Consider the following 18,259-nt stretch of genomic DNA (forward strand, 5'->3'; position numbering starts at 1 on the left):
AGTTTTTTATTTGGCAAATGCATAATGAAAAACTACGGGCCCAAATTCTAGAAAAAGGGGTTGGAAACTATATCCTTTATTCGGCTGATGGTTTTTGCGGCTGATAAGCCGGCTGATGTTGTTTTATTGTGAGAGAAAAACATTCTACCATGGCTAATAAGCCGGGCTGATAAGTTCAAGCGAACAGGTAAGGTGCCACTTGGCTTTCTTTGTGTGGAGTTCCCTTAAGGAGATTTTTGGATGGTCTAATCATCCTATAAATTGCCAATTCCATGGATATATCTCGGTAACAGACTCCATGGAGAGCTGGCTGCCTCATAAATTGCCAATTCCAAACCTGATTGAGTATGTTTATGTTTGCAGGTCTCATTTGAGCCATTTGGAAGACTAGGAACGAGATGGCAATTGAGAAGAAGTTTCCAAGACCCACTGATGTGCTATATGTTGCACTTTCTATGTTTGTAGTCCTGGGGCATTCTACGGAAGGATAAGGACAAGCCACGGGTGGACGAACTCAAATGCAAGATGATCAATTGGCTCCACACCTTCCACCCGACTACAGAAATGTCATCATCTGACATCTTTGAAATTTAGCTTCGTTGTAGTAGGGTATTTGGCTTGTTATCTCCTTGCACTTTGCTCAAACTGGCAGCCCCAGCTATTCTGTAAATAGATATTGTTTTGTAAAAGTAGAGTTAATCTCCATAGAACATCTCCAACAAGGACCCTAAACAGCCCCCCTACTCCACTTTTTAGTAGCAGAGAAAAAAAAACTTAATCTAATAGGGTCCCAAGTCCCAACTCAAATCTCTACTTTATGGAGGCCACCAAATCTCCTCCCACAGCCACATCTCCCAGGGGTACGTAGGGAGCTCCCTACTCTCTTCCTCATCCATGAAATCTTCACCTAGCCTAGAGTGCCTCCTCGCCTGCTCGGAGTGCCGCCACGGCCCATAGAGCCGGGCCTCGCTTCCAGCCACCCCGCCCTAAGCATCGCCTCGCCCCCACGATGGAGAGCCATACCTCGCCCCCACACCGGAGCACTGCCTGCTTGTCGCCCTCGAGCTGAAGCACCGCATCCTCCCCTGCGTGCCGCCCTAGGCCAATAACGTCCACCTTCCCACGCTGAAGAAGTGTTCGTCCCATGTGGGATGACTCTGCTCGTGAAAAAAAGACAGGACACATATTCTATGGTAGGATGGTCATGTTGTACCTATCGTGAAATAAAACACCAGCACAAAGTTGGATATCCCACATGGGACATCCCGTCTCGTCCCGTCCCGTCCCTGTTTCTTGAACTAGTTGATTGGAATGACAGTAGATATGGTCGAATAATGGATGGGTTTCGTATGACAATGTCGTTGGATTTGAGGACTCCTGCCGTAGTATATGCAAAGAAAACATATCCTAAAAAATAGAAAAGCCCTCAAATATAAAATGGAGCCTTAAGGTCTCACGCTGGAGTTGCTCTTAAATAATACTAAAGAAGTTCTTCATACTACCTCTATCTCAAAAAATTTGATGTTAGTTTCATCCTAAGTCAAACTATTGAAAATTTGACCAAATATATACACTAAAATACAAATGTTAATATTATCAAATAAATACCATTAGGCTCTGTTTGGATGTAGATATTCAGGCTGAGGAATTGAATTGGCCCAGAATACCAAAGCTGAGGGGAATTGGAATTGACCTCAAATACCAATGCCATTGTTTGGATGTGCAAGTAGTTGATTGCTGGAATCAACCAATTCCAATTCCTGTTTGGACGTACAAACGTTGAATCGTAGTCTGGGTTGTCTACAATGATGTAAATGCATTGTAATATGTATTTCACAACTTGCACATTTATTGGATGATTATATTATCACTTTACACAAAAAAAACATGAAAATATTCAGAAAAAAATAGTAGAAACTGAAATAATATCATAAAAACGTGGAAAATAATCGATGACAGCAGCACATAAATATTGCTCACAAGCATCTATAATAGAGTCAATACTTGATGATCAATATTCCAACTCTCTTACAAGTACCACGACATTTCACAACACCTAATTTTAAAGGGTTCATAACAGCAAGCGTACATAGGAAGTTCCATATTACATAACAGCAAGCGTACATTACATCCCTCAATCAGCCACCATTGCTTTAATTCAACGTAAGGAGCCATTCTTTCCTGAAGTCCATAGGCAGTTCCATAAGTGCTTAGAATTAACGTTCATTAAGGATCAACTTCCCATAAGCCCGCAAAAGGTCACATCTAGCTAAATCTAATATTTGTTCAAGTGCAGCAAGTATTTCAGTAGCAGGAGTGACCTGAGGCAATGGTAATGGCTTGGTGGATTTTAAAGCATCTCGAAATGAAGTCTTCATATCTCCAAGCAAGCAAAGAATTGCTTCACCAGTTCACTGCTTTTTTTGTGGTCAATCTGGGGATGCTTGATTACATTCTTCAGGTGAATCTTGTGCACTCTCGGCAGCTGTCTTGGCACCATCACCATTGGCATGATCTGTAGAATAAATAGTGCTAATTGCATCACAATTCTTCACTACCTTGTTCTTGTAACAAGCTACATCCTTGTTATTCTGCACAAAACATAGACACAGTACAAGTGACTTGTCTTATTATAAAATTAAAACAGTGAGAAACCAAATATCCATGTATTTACCGCCACATATCTAGACCAGACATTCTCACTATCAATTGATAGCTTATTATTTTCTCAATCCCAACCAAATCCACTCTATGACAGTATCTTACTAATGACCTTATAGTGCTTGTCAAAAGTTTTGCACCTAGATGATATGTTTTCTTTTGTGATGTTCACATTGCATTGCCCGTGTACATTCTTGATAGCAGTATTGTAGACATGTGGCTTCCATCCATTTTGGGAGTGGTCACCATTGTTATAATGCTCAACAAGTACAACCTACAATGCAATGTCTATCTCATCTGTCCATGTGAGATAAACTCTCTTTGCCTTTGCTGCAGCCATGTGCTATAAGTAAAGGATAACAAAAGTCATGTGTTAGGATGATGCATTTACAAAATATCACAAAAGACACCATGAGCTAGCTATCACAAAAGATACTATCAGCTAGCTACCACAAAAGGCCTTGATATATATATGTATATATATATATATATGTATATATATATATATGTATGCTAACCCACACAACCTACTCCATCTCTAGTTCACCATGCCTAACAAGGTATTCAACAAACATGTCATTAGCTAGCTACTCCCTAAAGGTGTTCCATTCAGTAGTAACTTGAACACTTGTAATTAAGGTAGCATCATGTCACAGAACCGACCAATTTATAAGAGCACAAGTACAAAAACAATCGCCGGAACGATCAAATTCTCGAACTTGAGCCCATATAAACCCGGTAGTCAACCGAAATCTCGAAGGATTTCAAACCAACTTGCATACAACCAAGATCACAGTAATCCAACATAACATATCGTACGTTACAACATTTCACAGATGTTCGCAAATAGATTACATCTTCACAGAGTCATTGTTATTACAAAACAAGTCTTGTAAAACATGCGGAAGCAAATAGTTTAACTCACACACCGAGTTCAAATACCCATACTGGTTTGCTGATCACAGACCGCAAAAGCATTCAGATAAGAGAAAGGAGATCATGCCCATGATCTAGTCCTCATCACCCGCCGGGTGGAGACAATACTTGCAGAATCCCTGATATAGGAGGTCATCTGCAACAAGAGGGAATAAACCCTGAGTACGGGAATGTACTCAGCTAGACTTACCCGTCGAAAACCAAACAAATGACACAAAGGATTATGCATAGCTTAATGTAGTGGAGCTGGCTGACACTTTCTTTTTGCAGAAAAGCATAAGTAATAATGATCAACTCTTAACCTGAACTAGCAGTAACTTTTTAGCCATTAACCTGTCATCTATATTAGCACCTGTACTAAGCAATCATTTTATTAGGGCGCAAACATTAATAACCATATCAGGTATTCATTGTGGCAACCTTATCATCCTCCATTTAACCATATCGTTAAATTAATTGAATCTACGTTGCCGCTGCTCAGTCAAGTTCTCACTATCCGGGAGAGACGGCGATTCGAATCGATTCCTATCCAGCTGGAGGGTTATTCCTAAACACAAACCCTGCTTCCCCCGTCAGGGTCGCAAACAAGTCACCTTTGGTACGATTCAGGAGTCGCGAGTCCGAACAGATCGACATTCTCAGAGAACCACTCTGCCAAGGTCGTTCGGGACTTTAACCCGCCTTGGACTTATGCCAATGGCTCTCCGCACATCCTTACTACCTCCAGAATGTCGCCACCGCTCGCGTCCCCGGCCTGAGTCGAGCTACTAGGCTTCGCGGTCGGAACGACTTATCCGGCCAGCTAAGTGTTAGGCTGCGTTCAACATGACATGAGGACGTACAGCGTATCGGTCCTTAAACGACTCAGACGGAGTCACTATGTTCAAACCTACACAAGACCCCGCCCGGTCTTAATTCATTATTCACATGGTTCTTTTCCACGATAGCAAATATAGCCAACCGTGATCCACCTCATCCTAAAGCTCGCAAGTGACAGGAAATCACCTGACTTCTACCGCACTAAGCATGGCTAAGCATTTAACCCGTTCCTGAACTTAAATAGGATTCCCGTGCGATATCTGGACAAGGAAGGATATATAATGCAGCAATTGGTTCCAACCAATTCCTATACTTAATGCATCATCAACAATAAAAGATACTCAATGTATTTGTAAAAACATGGGAGGCTTAATATGCTCCGGGGCTTGCCTTTCAGGAACGAGGAAGGCTGGTGGTCAGGGCACTCGGGCAATTCCTCCGCGGCGACTGCTTCGTCGGCTTCCTGCACCTCGGGTTCCTCCTCCTGGTGGGCTCCCTCGAACTCCAGCAACGTCACTCCCTCCGGCACACCTATTGCATGAATGCGCAAGATAAATATCATGGATGCACATGTACGAATGTCGGGAATGCTCGGGGAATGCACATGTTCGCTGTAGTTTGCATATTCCAACTTAAGCCCTATTCAAATCACTTTCACTTACCACGTTTATACAACCTAAGGTATAATTGCTCATCTTCCGTTAATGACCTAGCACCTGCACCTAAGCATATTCTCACGTTAGGCTAACCCCTAAACAATCAACGAGAACATTGCAACCTCATACACTCAAGCAATTGTATTTCAGCAAAATGAATACTATGTAGCGGTGCAGTAAACTAGCCATAACTGGAGATTTATAATTCCAAATGACATGCAACAAGACAATCTGGAAAGCTTATAAAATTGTCTACAATTCATTTTCAGACCACAGAGCATGATTCAAACCTTTACCAGGTCGAACTCATAAATCAACAGAATTCTATCCTCACAAGGCAGAGAATAAGCAAAATCTGCAACCTAACTTTAAACAGCTGTAGTTTCTAAACTACTGGGCCAATTGCCCTCAAATTTTGATAGGAGCTAGACACATAAATTATGTACAACTTTTGTATTCATCACAATCACAGAAAACCAAATTATCATGGGGAGCTTTCTAAAGTCCCCAGATCTGTCCAGAGGGACATGATGCAAACAATTAATTAGCAACTTATGATGTAAACATATAATTAGACAAAACCAACTTTACTATCTCATCACACATATCATAAGAACACCAGAAAGTAAAGTGTTCATCACCAAAACATTTCTTTTACTACCTTTCTTAATTTATTTAATTAATTAGTGGAAATAGTAAACATATATGAAAACTACCCCATTAATTCTACAAAAATTACAGTAGACACTACATGCTCTAAGTAGACTACCATAAAAATTTCACACCATTTGAGCAAGTATAAAAGCCTACACAAAAATGATAAGGCATAATGGCTTAAATTGGCATAATTAGGAAACCTTAGTGAAAAGTGTCAAGCAACAGATTTCATATTTTTCCTAGCATCTATAAGGTACCAAGATACTACCTACCAAGTTTCATGGCCATAGGATTCATAGATAATTTACAAAAATTCACACAAGTATCTACCAATGATAAAAGGAAAATCTATAACTCGAAAACTACACATGCAATGACCCTCAAATTTTAACCAGAGCTTCTACTATACAATACTAGCTTACCCACAAAATTTCATAATTTTTGGATCACAGAAACTCAAGATATGATTTAAACAAGTTTGCATGCATTCAAAAACACTTTTCAAGTTCCTATTTAATTCATCCAAAATTTCTACATAATGTGTTCAAGACATAATTTTCTTAAATACTAGACCTAACTGTGAGTCTAACAAAATTGGAAGTACTCAATTTGGAGCTACCAATTAGGAGTTACAAAAATTTACAAAATAGCACTAAAAACTGGAATTTTTGAACTATCTTTTCTAACTCAGTCACTGACAAGCGGGGTCCGTCAGTCAGCCGGGCCCGCATGTAAGTGAAAGGAAAACAGAGCACAGCGGCTGCGACGGCGCGGGCATGGCGTAGCTCACCGGCGGCTACGTCTCCGGCGAAACCAGAGCCACCGTCGTGCTCACCACGACGAGCCGCACCCGTGGGTGCCTCGGGTTCGGTCTCTACCGGCCTCTACCTACAGCGACGACGTGCATGGCGGACGGCGACGAGGCTGCGGTGGAACTCCGACGACGGCGAGCCTACATTGCCCCCCCCCCCCAAGCACGGTATGAGTTACACAGTTACATGGAGAAACTATCCGAGAAGAAAAATGGGAAAGGGGAAGCCTCAAGTGCTCCAGCCACGGTGAGCTCGATCTCCGGTGAGGTCGAGTCATGGCGGCGGCGGATTCGGCGAATGAGCCATCAACTCCGTTCGATAGGCTCTACTAGAGGGTGGACGAGGTAAAGGAGATGGTGGGGAATCTATGGACGAGATGGAGTGAGTCACGACGCGGTGGCGAGCGCGCGAGAGCTCGACGGAGTTCTTGCCGGAAATGGCGCATGGCCACGGAGAAGAAGAAGCACGGCCTCTACCTTGACTTTACGGCTCCACAGTGAGGTGGACGAGGCAGAGGAGTACACGGCGGAGCTGTGGGTGAGAACTTGCTGACGGTGGTGCCACGGCGAGCCTGCTCGAGCGCGGCGGAGCAATGGCGGAGCTGCTGGTCGGTTGCTGCTCGCGGTGGAAGGCGAAGGAGGAGAAAAGAGAGTGAATGGGAGGGCAGAGGGCGTGCGGGCATGCTCCACTTCAAGGCGGCCAGCGCGCGGTGCGGTCAGGGCGAGCCGAGCGCGTGGCGGACACGCGGCGGCGATGGCCTGACGCCGGTCGGTCACTGTAGCGAGTCTGAAATTTCATTTCAGTTTCGACAGTCCCGACTGACAGGCGAATTTCAACGATGATTATCTCCTAAACCGTGATGATCTAGCTCAAGAGGTAATTAACAAAGTTGAACGTCTACATGTGAACTATAATTCTTACAATCGGAGCTCGAGCTGATTTGGCTTTGTTTGCGAACTACAGAGCTCTAAACAAGGGTACATGAAACTGAAATTGCACTTAGGACTTAGAAATAATTTCAAGTGTTGAATCCACCTTCAAAGCTGACTTGTGGGACCTTTTTGGGCATGTTGTGCACATTTTCATGAGATGGCCATAAAATAACTTTTGTTCCTTACATAATCCTCTACAACTTTGCTTTAGGTTGCTCAGACATGCAAACATCCTAAGCCACACATTTTAAACAGTCAAACACAGGAGCTCTAGGGTTCCAAATTGGTCAACCATGACTTGGAAACCTAATTAGGCAAAATGATCCACATGAACATTGTTCCTAATGACATTCTAGGTGTAACTAAGTTACTTAGGATGATTATTAACCACACCACACATTGGTCACACAAGAATCAAGCAAGGTATGTACTGAAACAATGAAAAACACATGAAATGTTACAATTGTTTCATAGTCATGTTTCACATGTTTCATGATCTTGTTGCATAGTATTAACTAATCTTGTTTCATGTGATATAAGCCCACGAAGGGATGCATGATGCTCATGTTCATGAAATGCAGTGCAATTGTGGAAGCTAAACACCAGGGGTGTTACAGCCCTCCCCCCTTATAAAAATCTCGTCCCGAGATTTGAAAAGCGTACCATTGTTGATAGAATTCCTTATAACCATCCCTCAAATAGTCTTCCCTTTCCCACGTTGCATCGCGTTCACTACCCTGATTGCTCCACATGACTTTATAGAACTTGACTACCCGACTCCGAGTCACTCGCTCACGAGTGTCAATCACTCGAACTGGCTTTTCTTCAAAGGTCAAATCTGATTTTAACTCGATATCCCCCAATGGAACTCTCTCTTCAGGGACGCGAAGACATTTCTTCAATTGGGATACATGAAAGACATTGAAGATAGCACTCATCTCAGGAGGTAATTAATCTTGTACGCCACTTTACCACTTTGTCCAATGATTTCAAACGGACCAACGTATCTCGGCGCAAGCTTTCGCTTCACACCAAAGCGTTGGACACTTTTCATAGGTGAGACTTTCAGATAAACGAAGTCTCCAACTTCAAACTCAATAGGTTTCCTACGTCGATCAGCATAACTTTTCTGCCTAGCTTGAGCTGCGGCCATGTGGGTTTGAATAGTACGGACTTGTTCTTCAGCTTCTTGAACGAAATCAATTCCATAATATCTCCTTTCACCGGCTTCTACCCAGTTCAACGGGGTTCTACACTTCCGGCCATACAAAGCTTCAAACGGTGCCATCTTTATGCTCTCTTGATAACTATTATTGTACGAGAATTCAGCTAGGGGTAACCATTTTTCCCATGAGCCCTTAGCCGAGATGACACAAGCTCTCAACATATCTTCTAAGATTTGATTCACCCGTTCAGTTTGCCCATTGGTTTGCGGATGATAGGCAGAACTTCTTACGAGCTTAGTCCCTAATAATCCGTGTAAGTGCTCCCAAAAGCGAGCAGTGAACTGTGGTCCTCTATCTGAGACAATAGTACGAGGGATCCCATGAAGTCGGACTATCTGGTTGAAGTACAACTCCGCATAGTCGGTTGGACGAAAGTCTATGCGGACAGGAATAAAGTGTGCCGACTTGGTCAGTCGGTCCACAATTACCCAAATTGAGTTAAAATTCCTCTGAGTGGTAGGGAGTCCAACTATAAAATCCATACTTATCTCTTCCCATTTCCAACCTGGAATAGAGAGTGGCTGAAGTAATCCAGCTTTCATGTGTACCGCCTTGACCCGACAACAAGTGTCACACCTAGCCACATAAGCGGCTATCTCTTTCTTCATTTTGGTCCACCAAAATCGAGGCTTTAAATCATGATACATTTTACTACTACCAGGATGAATAGATAGTTTAGAGGAATGAGCTTCGGATATGATTTGGTTTCTGAGCTCTCTATCCTTCGGAACTACCAACCTATCCTTGAACCATAACACGCCTTCCTCATCTACTCGAAAATGTTTGGTTTCTTGCTCTTTCATCTTGCGCTTGATGTGAAACACACCTGCATCTGTCTTCTGTAGCTCGATAATTCGACTCTGTAGAGTACAACTGATAGTGATGTTGTGCAGGACTGCAGGATGAAGGAGCTTTGACAAATGGACATCACCCTCAATCAACGAGTGGCAATGAGACTTTCTGCTTAAGGCATCCGCGACGACGTTTGCCTTGCCAGGGTGATAGTGCACTTGAAGGTTATAATCCTTGATCAACTCGAGCCATCTTCTCTGACGCATATTTAACTCGGGTTGAGTGAAGATGTACTTGAGACTTTTATGATCAGTGTAGATGTTGCACACATTGCCAAGCAGATAATGTCTCCAGGCCTTCAACGCATGAACAACTACAGCGAGTTCCAAGTCATGCGTGGGATAATTCACTTCATGCTTCCGAAGTTGGCGAGAGGTATAAGCGATGACTCTACCCTCTTGCATAAGAACACCTCCTAACCCAATACCTGATGCATCACAGAACACATCAAAAGGTTTCTCGATATCCGGTTGCGCCAAAACCGGAGCCGATGTTAGAAGAGTTCGCAGGGTATGGAAAGCCGCGTCACACTCAGGAGTCCAGACAAACTTCATGTCTTTTTGCAGCAATCAAGTCATAGGCTTGGCTATTTTAGAGAAATCCGAGATGAAGCGACGATAATAGCCAGCCAACCCCAGAAAACTCCGAACCTCGTGCACCGATATGGGAGCCTTCCAGTTCAATACTTCTTGCACCTTGGTGGGATCAACCATAATTCCACCATCGGACAACACGTGTCCAAGAAAAGGTACCTCACGAAGCCAAAATTCACATTTGCTGAACTTTGCATACAGCTGGTGTTCTCGCAATCTAGTAAGAACCACCCGCAAATGTTCAACATGATCTTCTTCATTCTCAGAATAGACCAGAATATCATCTATAAATACCACCACAAATTTGTCCAACTCAGGCATAAACACTGAATTCATCAGATACGTAAAATGTGCGGGGGCATTGGTCAATCCAAAAGACATAACAAGGTATTCATACAGACCATATCTTGTAGAGAATGCAGTTTTTGGGACATCCTCAGGCCGAATTTTGATTTGATGATACCCAGATCTCAAATCAATCTTGGAAAAGACTTTTGCTTTAGATAACTGATCAAACAAGATATCTATGCGTGGCAGAGGGTACTTATTCTTGATTGTAACTGCATTCAAGGGTCTATAATCTACACACATGCGTAGAGATTGATCCTTCTTCTTCACAAAGATGGCTGGGCACCCCCACGGAGATGAACTAGGGCGGATAAGGCCTTTCTGTAACAGTTCATTCAACTGGGTCTTGAGTTCAGCTAGTTCATTGGGAGGCATTCTATATGGCCTTCTAGATATGGGAGCTGTACCAGGAAGCAACTCTATCTTGAATTCTACTTCTCGATCCGGGGGCAATCCAGGCAAATCATCGGGAAAAACATCCGGAAAGTCACACACGACCGGGATATCTGCCAGAGACTTTGCGTGCATCGCATTGGTCATGCAAGAAAGATTGATGTCCCTGGGTAACTGTACTAGAAAACCCTCCTGATTACCAGGATCTCTGAGCATGACTACTCTAGTCGACGTATCAATAAGCACTCCATGACGGCTCATCCAGTTCATTCCCAATATCACATCGATACCTAGCCCCGGTAAAACTACCAAATCAACCTGATAACTTTGCCCCTCTATCTCAAATTGTACGTCCCCAACTACCAGCTTGGTTGGGATAATACCACTGGCAGCCCTAATACAATAACCCTCACCCTCAACAGTATATGTTTTCTGCATAAACTTGGATGCAAATGATGGACTAATGAAGGAATGCGAAGCACCTGAATCAAATAGTACAACTGCGGGGTGTTGGTCAATCAGAAACTTACCGGCAGTCACTACCTCACCTGAAGGAATCTCAGTAATATTAGTGTGGTTCACTTGTCCCAGACGGCCACTCTGGTAATTATTCTTCTTAGGGTAAGGGCATTCCCTTGCCCAGTGGCCTGTCTTGTTGCAATTCCAGCACGGCATGTTGCTTGGTGGAGCCCTGGAACTGCCCTGACTGGTAGTGCCCTTGGGAAGAGCAACTGTAAATGCCTTGCGAAACCCAGTCTTGGCAGGATTCTTCTTCTGCGGGGGGCGAAACTTGGCGGCTGATGCTGGAGGATGGAATGGAGCCCTCTGTGCGACGGGAGCCTTAGATTGTGAGGCACCCGCCTCATAGGCCCTCTTACGACTTTTCGAAGCCGCATATACAGCATTGTTGTTCTCTTGCGATAAAGCATCACTCACAAACTCATTAAAATGAGCGCACTTGCAATTTCCCATGGTCTTCATCAGTTTGGGGCTAAGTCCCCGCTTGAAGCTTGCAATCTTCTTGGCATCTGTGTCTACAAACTCGGTAGCATACCTTGCAAGGTTGTTGAAAGCTTGCAGGTATTCGTTCAGGCTCTTATTTCCCTGAGTCAGCTTCATGAACTCTGTATGCTTGATCGCCATAAGACCAGGAGGAATGTAATTTCCCCTGAAAGCAGACTTGAACTGATCCCATGTGATTTGGGCATTAGCAGGCATAGTGGACCGATGATGACTCCACCAAATGCCAGCAGGCCCATGAAGTTGGTGCGATGCGTACTCAGTTTTTAGCACCTCAGTCAAGCGGAGCAGACGGAACTTCTGCTCGAGAGTATTCAACCACTCATCAGCTTGTAGAGGCTCCTCAGCCTCCTTGAAGATTGGGGGTTTCGTGTCAAGGAAATCCTTGAAATCACTGTATTGATTTGGATCCGGTCCTTGGCGTGGACCACGGCCATCACAATTCGCAATCGTACGGAGGGCCTCAGCCATAGTGCGCTGTCCTTCCGCAAGCATTGCTATTAGTTCCGTTGGTGTGGGTGGTGGTGGCGGAAGATCATCATCATCACTCGCATCGGTGGAACGAGTACGAGGCATCTGCACAATGCGCAACCAGTAATTATTGATGATGTCAGCACATTGGAGAAGAACAATATAATCGTGCCAAACTGTATTTACTGACGAGAATGAAACTTCATACAATAAACAGAGGCAATAATTCATTCTCCAATCACCACATCATCAAGTAAATTACTAGCGCCATACGCAGTGCACTCCAACATGACAAGTTTTAAACTTCATCAACGTTACGCATCCCGAAGGGAGCGAATTAAAGTACATTACCAGTATGACTGCAAAAGCTTAACTCGTGAGACTTGCTAACGAACTACTCGTCGAAGTGATTACTGTCCACATTGGAGACACCTTGGACTTCGTCTGGGTCTTCCTCTCCTTCTAACTTCTTGCCGAGAGATTTAACTTTATACTTGGGATAAACAATCATAAGGGAGGGAGCAATGCAATATGAATGTCATGAGTGAATATGATGCATGCTCGTTCCGTACGTCCTCACAAACCTAAGAAAATTTAAGCTTTAGCGGACTATACGGTGGCATACATACGTTCTCTCAATTAGCGATAACTAGTCGATCTACACGGTGCATTGTTAGCGTACCTGCAGAAAAACTTCATTGCAGCCCAACCCAACAAGATATAATGCTAATTACACAAGTAGTACTAAGATACTCTCCATATATACATCCCCCGATATATATACTTCGGTATCCAAACTACCCGAGAAATGTACCCACAATTAAGTACTTTCATATATACATGTATGCAACATGTAAATACTCCAGTAACCACAACTAACTCTCCCCTAGACCGACGGTTGGACGGTCATGCTCTCGCAACTCACACTTACCTTAGCGTAGAGGCAATTGATCCATACATTACCATTCAAACGAATGGCATCCATGCAATATCACACCGCATGGACGACGAAATAGAAACAATCAATTCCCCCAGTTAGTAATTATATATAAGCCACCTAGAAGTCCTTAAGTGGGCTATAAGGGATGTGATCACCAGAATACCATAAAAATTTTGATTTTTTTGAACACTTATATATAACTATAAGTTTGAAAACCATTTTAACAACAAAAGCTTTTTGTTTTAAATAGCCGTAAGACATGTTTAATGTTGAATCTAGCTCTGATGCCAGCTGTCACAGAACCGACCAATTTATAAGAGCACAAGTACAAAAACAATCGCCGGAACGATCAAATTCTCGAACTTGAGCCCATATAAACCCGGTAGTCAACCGAAATCTCGAAGGATTTCAAACCAACTTGCATACAACCAAGATCACAGTAATCCAACATAACATATCGTACGTTACAACATTTCACAGATGTTCGCAAATAGATTACATCTTCACAGAGTCATTGTTATTACAAAACAAGTCTTGTAAAACATGCGGAAGCAAATAGTTTAACTCACACACCGAGTTCAAATACCCATACTGGTTTGCTGATCATAGACTGCAAAAGCATTCAGATAAGAGAAAGGAGATCATGCCCATGATCTAGTCCTCATCACCCGCCGGGTGGAGACAATACTTGCAGAATCCCTGATATAGGAGGTCATCTGCAACAAGAGGGAATAAACCCTGAGTACGGGAATGTACTCAGCTAGACTTACCCGTCGAAAACCAAACAAATGACACCAAGGATTATGCATAGCTTAATGTAGTGGAGCTGGCTGACACTTTCTTTTTGCAGAAAAGCATAAGTAATAATGATCAACTCTTAACCTGAACTAGCAGTAACTTTTTAGCCATTAACCTGTCATCTATATTAGCACCTGTACTAAGCAATCATTTTATTAGGGCGCAAACATTAATAACCATATCAGGTATTCATTGTGGCAACCTTATCATCCTCCATTTAACCATATCGTTAAATTAATTGAATCTACGTTGCCGCTGCTCAGTCAAGTTCTCACTATCCGGGAGAGACGGCGATTCGAATCGATTCCTATCCAGCTAGAGGGTTATTCCTAAACACAAACCCTGCTTCCCCCGTTAGGGTCGCAAACAAGTCACCTTTGGTACGATTCAGGAGTCGCGAGTCCGAACAGATCGACATTCTCAGAGAACCACTCTGCCAAGGTCGTTCGGGACTTTAACCCGCCTTGGACTTATGCCAATGGCTCTCCGCACATCCTTACTACCTCCAGAATGTCGCCACCGCTCGCGTCCCCGGCCTGAGTCGAGCTACTAGGCTTCGCGGTCAGAACGACTTATCCGGCCAGCTAAGTGTTAGGCTGCGTTCAACATGACATGAGGACGTACAGCGTATCGGTCCTTAAACGACTCAGACGGAGTCACTATGTTCAAACCTACACAAGACCCCGCCCGGTCTTAATTCATTATTCACATGGTTCTTTTCCACGATAGCAAATATAGCCAACCGTGATCCACCTCATCCTAAAGCTCGCAAGTGACAGGAAATCACCTGACTTCTACCGCACTAAGCATGGCTAAGCATTTAACCCGTTCCTGAACTTAAATAGGATTCCCGTGCGATATCTGGACAAGGAAGGATATATAATGCAGCAATTGGTTCCAACCAATTCCTATACTTAATGCATCATCAACAATAAAAGATACTCAATGTATTTGTAAAAACATGGGAGGCTTAATATGCTCCGGGGCTTGCCTTTCAGGAACGAGGAAGGCTGGTGGTCAGGGCACTCGGGCAATTCCTCCGCGGCGACTGCTTCGTCGGCTTCCTGCACCTCGGGTTCCTCCTCCTGGTGGGCTCCCTCGAACTCCAGCAACGTCACTCCCTCCGGCACACCTATTGCATGAATGCGCAAGATAAATATCATGGATGCACATGTACGAATGTCGGGAATGCTCGGGGAATGCACATGTTCGCTGTAGTTTGCATATTCCAACTTAAGCCCTATTCAAATCACTTTCACTTACCACGTTTATACAACCTAAGGTATAATTGCTCATCTTCCGTTAATGACCTAGCACCTGCACCTAAGCATATTCTCACGTTAGGCTAACCCCTAAACAATCAACGAGAACATTGCAACCTCATACACTCAAGCAATTGTATTTCAGCAAAATGAATACTATGTAGCGGTGCAGTAAACTAGCCATAACTGGAGATTTATAATTCCAAATGACATGCAACAAGACAATCTGGAAAGCTTATAAAATTGTCTACAATTCATTTTCAGACCACAGAGCATGATTCAAACCTTTACCAGGTCGAACTCATAAATCAACAGAATTCTATCCTCACAAGGCAGAGAATAAGCAAAATCTGCAACCTAACTTTAAACAGCTGTAGTTTCTAAACTACTGGGCCAATTGCCCTCAAATTTTGATAGGAGCTAGACACATAAATTATATACAACTTTTGTATTCATCACAATCACAGAAAACCAAATTATCATGGGGAGCTTTCTAAAGTCCCCAGATCTGTCCAGAGGGACATGATGCAAACAATTAATTAGCAACTTATGATGTAAACATATAATTAGACAAAACCAACTTTACTATCTCATCACACATATCATAAGAACACCAGAAAGTAAAGTGTTCATCACCAAAACATTTCTTTTACTACCTTTCTTAATTTATTTAATTAATTAGTGGAAATAGTAAACATATATGAAAACTACCCCATTAATTCTACAAAAATTACAGTAGACACTACATGCTCTAAGTAGACTACCATAAAAATTTCACACCATTTGAGCAAGTATAAAAGCCTACACAAAAATGATAAGGCGTAATGGCTTAAATTGGCATAATTAGGAAACCTTAGTGAAAAGTGTCAAGCAACAGATTTCATATTTTTCCTAGCATCTATAAGGTACCAAGATACTACCTACCAAGTTTCATGGCCATAGGATTCATAGATAATTTACAAAAATTCACACAAGTATCTACCAATGATAAAAGGAAAATCTATAACTCGAAAACTACACATGCAATGACCCTCAAATTTTAACCAGAGCTTCTACTATACAATACTAGCTTACCCACAAAATTTCATAATTTTTGGATCACAGAAACTCAAGATATGATTTAAACAAGTTTGCATGCATTCAAAAACACTTTTCAAGTTCCTATTTAATTCATCCAAAATTTCTACATAATGTGTTCAAGACATAATTTTCTTAAATACTAGACCTAACTGTGAGTCTAACAAAATTGGAAGTACTCAATTTGGAGCTACCAATTAGGAGTTACAAAAATTTACAAAATAGCACTAAAAACTGGAATTTTTGAACTATCTTTTCTAACTCAGTCACTGACAAGCGGGGTCCGTCAGTCAGCCGGGCCCGCATGTAAGTGAAAGGAAAACAGAGCACAGCGGCTGCGACGGCGTGGGCATGGCGTAGCTCACCGGCGGCTACGTCTCCAGCGAAACCAGAGCCACCGTCGTGCTCACCACGACGAGCCGCACCCGTGGGTGCCTCGGGTTCGGTCTCTACCGGCCTCTACCTACAGCGACGACGTGCACGGCGAACGGCGACGAGGCTGCGGTGGAACTCCGACGACGGCGAGCCTACATTGCCCCCCCCCCCCAAGCACGGTATGAGTTACATGGTTACATGGAGAAACTATCCGAGAAGAAAAATGGGAAAGGGGAAGCCTCAAGTGCTCCAGCCACGGTGAGCTCGATCTCCGGTGAGGTCGAGTCATGGCGGCGGTGGATTCGGCGAATGAGCCATCAACTCCGTTCGATAGGCTCTACTAGAGGGTGGACGAGGTAAAGGAGATGGTGGGGAATCTGTGGACGAGATGGAGTGAGTCGCGACGCGGTGGCGAGCGCGCGAGAGCTCGACGGAGCTCTTGCCGGAAATGGCGCACGGCCACGGAGAAGAAGAAGCACGGCCTCTACCTTGACTTTACGGCTCCACGGTGAGGTGGACGAGGCAGAGGAGTACACGGCGGAGCTGTGGGTGAGAACTTGCTGACGGTGGTGCCACGGCGAGCCTGCTCGAGCGTGGCGGAGCAATGGCGGAGCTGCTGGTCGGTTGCTGCTCGCGGTGGAAGGCGAAGGAGGAGAAAAGAGAGTGAATGGGAGGGCAGAGGGCGTGCGGGCATGCTCCACTTCAAGGCGGCCAGCGCGCGGTGCGGTCAGGGCGAGCCGAGCGCGTGGCGGACACGCGGCGGCGACGGCCTGACGCCGGTCGGTCACTGTAGCGAGTCTGAAATTTCATTTCAGTTTCGACAGTCCCGACTGACAGGCGAATTTCAATGATGATTATCTCCTAAACCGTGATGATCTAGCTCAAGAGGTAATTAACAAAGTTGAACGTCTACATGTGAACTATAATTCTTACAATCGGAGCTCGAGCTGATTTGGCTTTGTTTGCGAACTACAGAGCTCTAAACAAGGGTACATGAAACTGAAATTGCACTTAGGACTTAGAAATAATTTCAAGTGTTGAATCCACCTTCAAAGCTGACTTGTGGGACCTTTTTGGGCATGTTGTGCACATTTTCATGAGATGGCCATAAAATAACTTTTGTTCCTTACATAATCCTCTACAACTTTGCTTTAGGTTGCTCAGACATGCAAACATCCTAAGCCACACATTTTAAACAGTCAAACACAGGAGCTCTAGGGTTCCAAATTGGTCAACCATGACTTGGAAACCTAATTAGGCAAAATGATCCACATGAACATTGTTCCTAATGACATTCTAGGTGTAACTAAGTTACTTAGGATGATTATTAACCACACCACACATTGGTCACACAAGAATCAAGCAAGGTATGTACTGAAACAATGAAAAACACATGAAATGTTACAATTGTTTCATAGTCATGTTTCACAT

At 43.6% G+C, this 18,259-nt stretch overlaps 1 pseudogene; it reads right to left on the minus strand.

The window, feature by feature from the left end:
* Positions 1-2,153: 2,153 nt before the first annotated feature.
* Positions 2,154-3,001, minus strand: LOC136515610 (uncharacterized; annotated as a pseudogene).
* Positions 3,002-18,259: the final 15,258 nt, after the last annotated feature.

The sequence above is a fragment of the Miscanthus floridulus genome, chromosome 17 (assembly GCF_019320115.1).
Source record: "Miscanthus floridulus cultivar M001 chromosome 17, ASM1932011v1, whole genome shotgun sequence".
Taxonomy (NCBI): Eukaryota; Viridiplantae; Streptophyta; class Magnoliopsida; order Poales; family Poaceae; genus Miscanthus; species Miscanthus floridulus.